Below are 5,716 nucleotides of genomic sequence, written 5' to 3'. Positions count from 1 at the left end.
GATTGTGTAGTTGTTAATTTTGTTGTTATTGCAGCACAGCTGATAAATGAGGTTGGTGTTTGGTAGTGTTAAACTATACACTTAAACTATGAAACTCAATTTTGCAATGTGCTTCTGATGCATCATTGACTTAACGTTTTTTCCAGTCTTAAAACAAACATGGATGCCCACATTAACACTGAAAAAGGTTAAGGTTAGACAAATCAATGGCTATTTTTTAGTACCAAATCCAAACCAAATTTTTGTTCTCCCGGCCAGTTTCTATGCAAGATTCAGTGATGGGAGTGTCGTACTAAAAAGGTTACCCACTTGAAATGTCTCACTCAGTCTGCAAAAGCCTCTTATTAGCTTCAGCTGAACTTTGGAATATAGTTTTGCAAAGAATGAGGACTGTGGATTGGCTCCCCACCACTTACATTGAAATAACTTTAAGAAGAAGGGATAAATGGATTGGAAAAATGTGAACCTGTGCTTTAAGTACTGGAAATAAAAGTGAAAAATCTGAAACACAAGGCATTATTAAGGGTTCCCTCTGCACCTCAGCAGGAGTGTGACAATGTCCAAGGATGAAGAGTATAGCACTGCTGAGAAGCACGAGAAAAACACCATGTCTTCCATCTAGATACACATAGTTCTTTAAATCCAGGAAGCTTCATTAACAGTGTGACTACTTCACTTAGATGCAATAATTCTACCTTAAATCACCGTTACATGGGTGAGTACTCCTACTTTTTTTTTTTAAGGAAATAGAAACAATCTCTTCATTATATCCTCTTTTTCCCTCCATGCCCCCAGTTTGCAAAACATGCTTTTCAATGAAAACACCAAGCAGCGGAGCTCCCACAGGCCAGATTACAGACCTGTTCCACTTGCTTCTCCGTCTGAGACTGTGTGTTGTGAAAAACGTCTTGACGGCACAGCTGGTGCAGTTCAAGAGTGAAACTAACAGTTCTGTCGTCGTGGTACAGCAAGGTGCTAAATGGGGAAGATGTTTTTGTGTGCATATCTATAATGCTTTATTGTCTGTGCTTTGTTTCTATAACAACCAGTTAGTAAAATTAGTCCAGGTTATAGTCCAATTCCAAGATGGCAAAATACTTTTTTTCAACTTGCGTAGTGTGCTTGTGTCTTCTTCATCCTGTCTGTATCAAAGTGTTTCAGATATGTGCTTGCATCTGTCTTCTGTTTACTGAAGTCAGGAGAAGTTGGGGAGAAGGCGAAAGAGTAGCAGAGGGTGAGAGACACTGTGGTACATCCACTGCCTTCCGCGCCAGCCTGCCTCACACATATTGTACATCCCACCTGCCAACTATCACGCTTCCTCTTCAGGCTTTTATTCCGCCCACTGTGTCACACTGTACCTGCGCAGCTGTAAGGGCTGTCAGTTAGACTTCCAGCTGCCTGAACCACTGAGTGACAGCGAGAGTTGAAGCAGAGCTTTAACGGCCTGATGACAAATCTCATCACCATGGCCTGTCTTTTCTGAGTCCACATCTGCTTACACAGAACTTGCTGCTCCTAGTATCCTCCCTCCATCTCTGATTCAAACTGCTTATTTGTCAGTCCAGAGGCCCTGAACCCACTCATGTCAGCAGATAATGTGGTGGCAATAATCTCCATCCAAATGCGGTGTTTACATAGTACGTGTCCACCTACTGTTATCAGCTTTTGGTTCCATAAAAATAAATTAAAAATGAAATTGAGTCCACTTCCTGGTGGCCTTTGACATTTTAAATACACTTTCACTATATCCAGTGGTGGACAGTAACTGGGAAGTAGCAAAGTACATTAACTCAAGCACCACACAGATTTCAGGAACTTGCACTTTACCTGACAATTTCCATTTTTCTGTTGTGCTCAGATAAAACTGTTAATGTTTTGCAGGCAGTTCTCTATAGCGTTGACAAAATCACACTGATAATTCACAGACTGCTGGGCCTCAGTTTGTGTTTGTCAGGTGAAATAATGAAGAAACTATTTGTCTCATGATGTTTTAGTGTATCTGATTTAGTGCACAGGTGATACTGATAACACTGAGGGTTTATTTGTTGATATTTTCTAAAAGATACCATTTCAGTGAAGGCAAAACAGCTGAAAGTGTTGGAGAAGAGTCATGTGATGTGTTTAATTTTGATGAACTTGCATTGAAGTTCCCACTGTTCTGCAAACTCTGTATTTATGTTCTCAAACATATCACAATGCTGTGATTTTCTTTTAGAAAAATATAGCACATAGATCAAAACGCAGGAAGAATGATAGTCCTTCCTCTTATTCCATTTGCTTGTGCGATAATAAAATACGTCATTAACTCTCACTGCAGAAGGTTGGGAAAAATTTGATCTAAAACTTAAGAGTCCCATATTTCACACTTTCCTGGTGTTTTATTTAAATTTTTGATGTCCATTAGAAGTTATATTTATGGTCTTTAGTGCCAAAAACCATCTCAGTGTAGTTTTAGATATCCTCTTCTTCTACAACAGGTTTGACACAGCCTCACCTGTTCTCTCTCCCACTGCTTCAGCTGCAGCTTCTCCTACGGCATCTCCCTCACAACCTGACACTGCAGCTCAAACTCCCTCCACACTGGGGTCAAGTCTCCTGTCCTGGAAAAGCAGCAGGCCCGGATGGTGTGTGAGAGGCTGTTAAAGGACTGTGCAGCCCAGCTAGCTGAGCCTCTCCAGAGGATCTTTAACGTAAGCCTACGTAAGCCTCCCGGTCTTGTGGAAAACATAATGTCTTGTTCCAGTACCGAAAGTAGGACGACCGGCTGAGATAAATGACAACAGACTGGTGGCCCTCAAATCACATCTCATTGCCACAAGTTGAACATGCACTAGACCCCCGATAGTTCACCTACAAAGAACATATTGGAGTGGATGATGCCGTCCTTACTTGGATGAGCCAGGTGGTTACATGAAGATTATGTTCTTTGATTTTTCAAGTGCATTTAACACCATTCAACCCCCCATTCTTTTGTGCCTTTATTGGACAGGATAGTGGAGAGAGAGGGGGAATGACATGCAGTAAAGGCCGTCCGATGCGGGACTCGAACCGGGGCCAACTGCAGCGAGGACTGTAGCCTCTACACATGGGGCGCCTGCTTAGACCACTACGCCACACGACGCCCCCAACCCCCCAAGACAAGCTGGAGGGGTATTTACCTGACAAGATGACCACAGTACGTCAGGCTGGGTAACTATGTCTCATGGACAGTGATGAGCAGCACTGGGGCTCCACAGGGAACTGTTCTGGCTCCGTTCCTGTTCACCCTGTATACGGCCGACTTTAAATACAACTCTGAGTCCTGCCACATCCAGAAATACTCGGATGACACAGCTATTGTGGTGCGTATCAGGAACGGACAGGAAGAGGAGTACAGGGATCTGGCGATGGCCTTCAGTGAAGGGAGCGACAAGAACTGCCTCCTTCTGAACACCTCCAAGACCAAGGAGATGGTCATGGACTTTCGGAGGTCTAGGCCCACCCTTCAGCCAGTCAACATTCGAGGGAAGGACATTGAGGTGGTGCACACTTATAAACACCTAGGTGTGCACCTGGACAGTAAACTGGACTGGTCCTTGAACACGGACGCCATCTACCTGAAGGGGCAGAGCCGGCTCTTTTATCTCAGGAGGCTCAGGTCCTTTGACGTCTGCAGTGAAATGCTGCACATGTTTTATCAGTCAGTGGTGGCCAGTGTACTTCTTTATGCTGCAGTCTGACATGAACACAAAGAGACTGGACAAGCTGGTCAAAAAGGCTGGGTCTGTGCTTGGCAGGAGTCTGGACTCACTCATGCATGCAATGTAAGATGGAAGCCATATTGGAAAATACCAACCATCCTCTCCGCAACATTCTGGCAGGACAGAGAAGCAGCTACAGCAGCAAACGTCTCAGGCTGTAGAACACCTCAGCCACAGGAAGTGGACTCATCTAATTATTATTGTTTATTTATTATTAACTGTTATTATTATTATCAACAATGACCTTATGGACAAGTGAATTTCCCCTATCTATCTATCTATCTATCTATCTATCTATCTATCTATCTATCTATCTATCTGTCTATCTGTCTATCTGTCTATCTATCTATCTATCTATCTATCTATCTATCTATCTATCTATCTATCTATCTATCTTCTCCCTAGAGCTCTAGCAGCAACAGGTCGGTCAGCCAATCAGAAGAAAGAAGGCTCTGAGCCTCTGGGGGTGGTGAATGTTTTATTGTGACATCATAAAGTTACAGAAGTTCTGACTTCTCGTTTTTGAGGCAGTTTCTGAATACAGGCTGTGTGCATTTTTCCACAGATTGCACACCTTGATACTTTCAAAGTATTAATATAGAACCTACACCTTCTTTATAATAAAAAAGACATGGACATCTCACTTTCTACAATATAGGACCTTTAAGGCTGCTTAGCTCACTGTTGTGTGAAAGATGTCAACAACAGAAATATCTTCACTAGCGCACACAAACACACAAACATGTTGATGCTGCTGTGGCACTTATACTCACTGTTAACATATGCAGACAGAAACTTTATACAGACACGTACTGTATGCCATCATGTGTTTGCAGGCGTATCTCTGTGTGATGTTGGTCACAAATTGAGTTAAACTTTGCATACTAGTGTGAAATCTAGTGGAATGCCGTCTTTCAAAGGTCACTATGCTTTGGACGTGTGACTTTGCACAACGACAGAACTTTCAAGCTGTTCTGGCATTAAGTGTTTTAAAATATCCACAGTAGCAGAACGCTTTGCTCCTTAAGTCTGACCTGTTTCTGTTTCATCACAAAAGATTATCAAGCTTAGAGAGTTTCAAGCCTTGCACTACCAAACTTTAGACAGAAAAGCTAAAATACACAACCTGGGTTGTGAATGTGTGCAACTGTGTGTACATGTGTATTTGTATATAGAAGGTTAGTGTATAACTTTGTCTACCTGCCTTTCTGTGTGTGTGTGTGTGTGTGTGTGTGTGTCAGTTAATGTTCTCTCACACTCCTGCTATTCTTCTCTTCCTCCCCTCTCCTGCCTCATCTCCCTCTCTGTCTAATGACACGGTAGAAGCAGAGCTCATCTCATTTATTCCGCAAATTGAGGTGCTCCATGTAGTCTTTACCAGAAATACTGCACCTTTGATTGTAAAGTTAATTTACCAAGGAACTCATGAGGTCAAAACACAGGAGCATTAACTGTTGCTTTAAATTGGAGCTAAAACCATTAGGAAATGTATTATCCAAGTGCAGAGAAATGGGGCTATCACAAAAAGTTAGACACTTTTGCTCATTCACAAATGTTGACAAATGTGAATGAAAAATCTGCCGTAGTTAAAAAAGTTATGCATTTTGTAAAACACCAATTAGTGCAAAAGGGAACATCTGACATGAAATTAAGCTCTGTCATTTTAATTTGCTGATATATTTCATGAAGTAAGGTAACATATGGGTACACATGTAAGGAGGTGCAGCACATACAAATATCTCAATTATCTTCTACTGTCGTGTGCCTCAAATCAGCAACAAGTGGCGACAGATTATAGAGACAATAGACCAGGACCCTTCAGTCCTTCATCAGCTTCCATGTATGCAGCCCCTTCATAATTCATGTCTTGACAACATTCTGTATACCCAGTTCTCCCCTGTTGATTTTGTCTACATTGGGGTAAACATTGCACCAGAGCAGATGCAGCCTCTCCTCAGTATAACACAGATGGT

This window comes from Seriola aureovittata, chromosome 3, assembly GCF_021018895.1.
Source record: "Seriola aureovittata isolate HTS-2021-v1 ecotype China chromosome 3, ASM2101889v1, whole genome shotgun sequence".
NCBI lineage: Eukaryota > Metazoa > Chordata > Actinopteri > Carangiformes > Carangidae > Seriola > Seriola aureovittata.
This window is presented reverse-complemented; position numbering follows the sequence as displayed.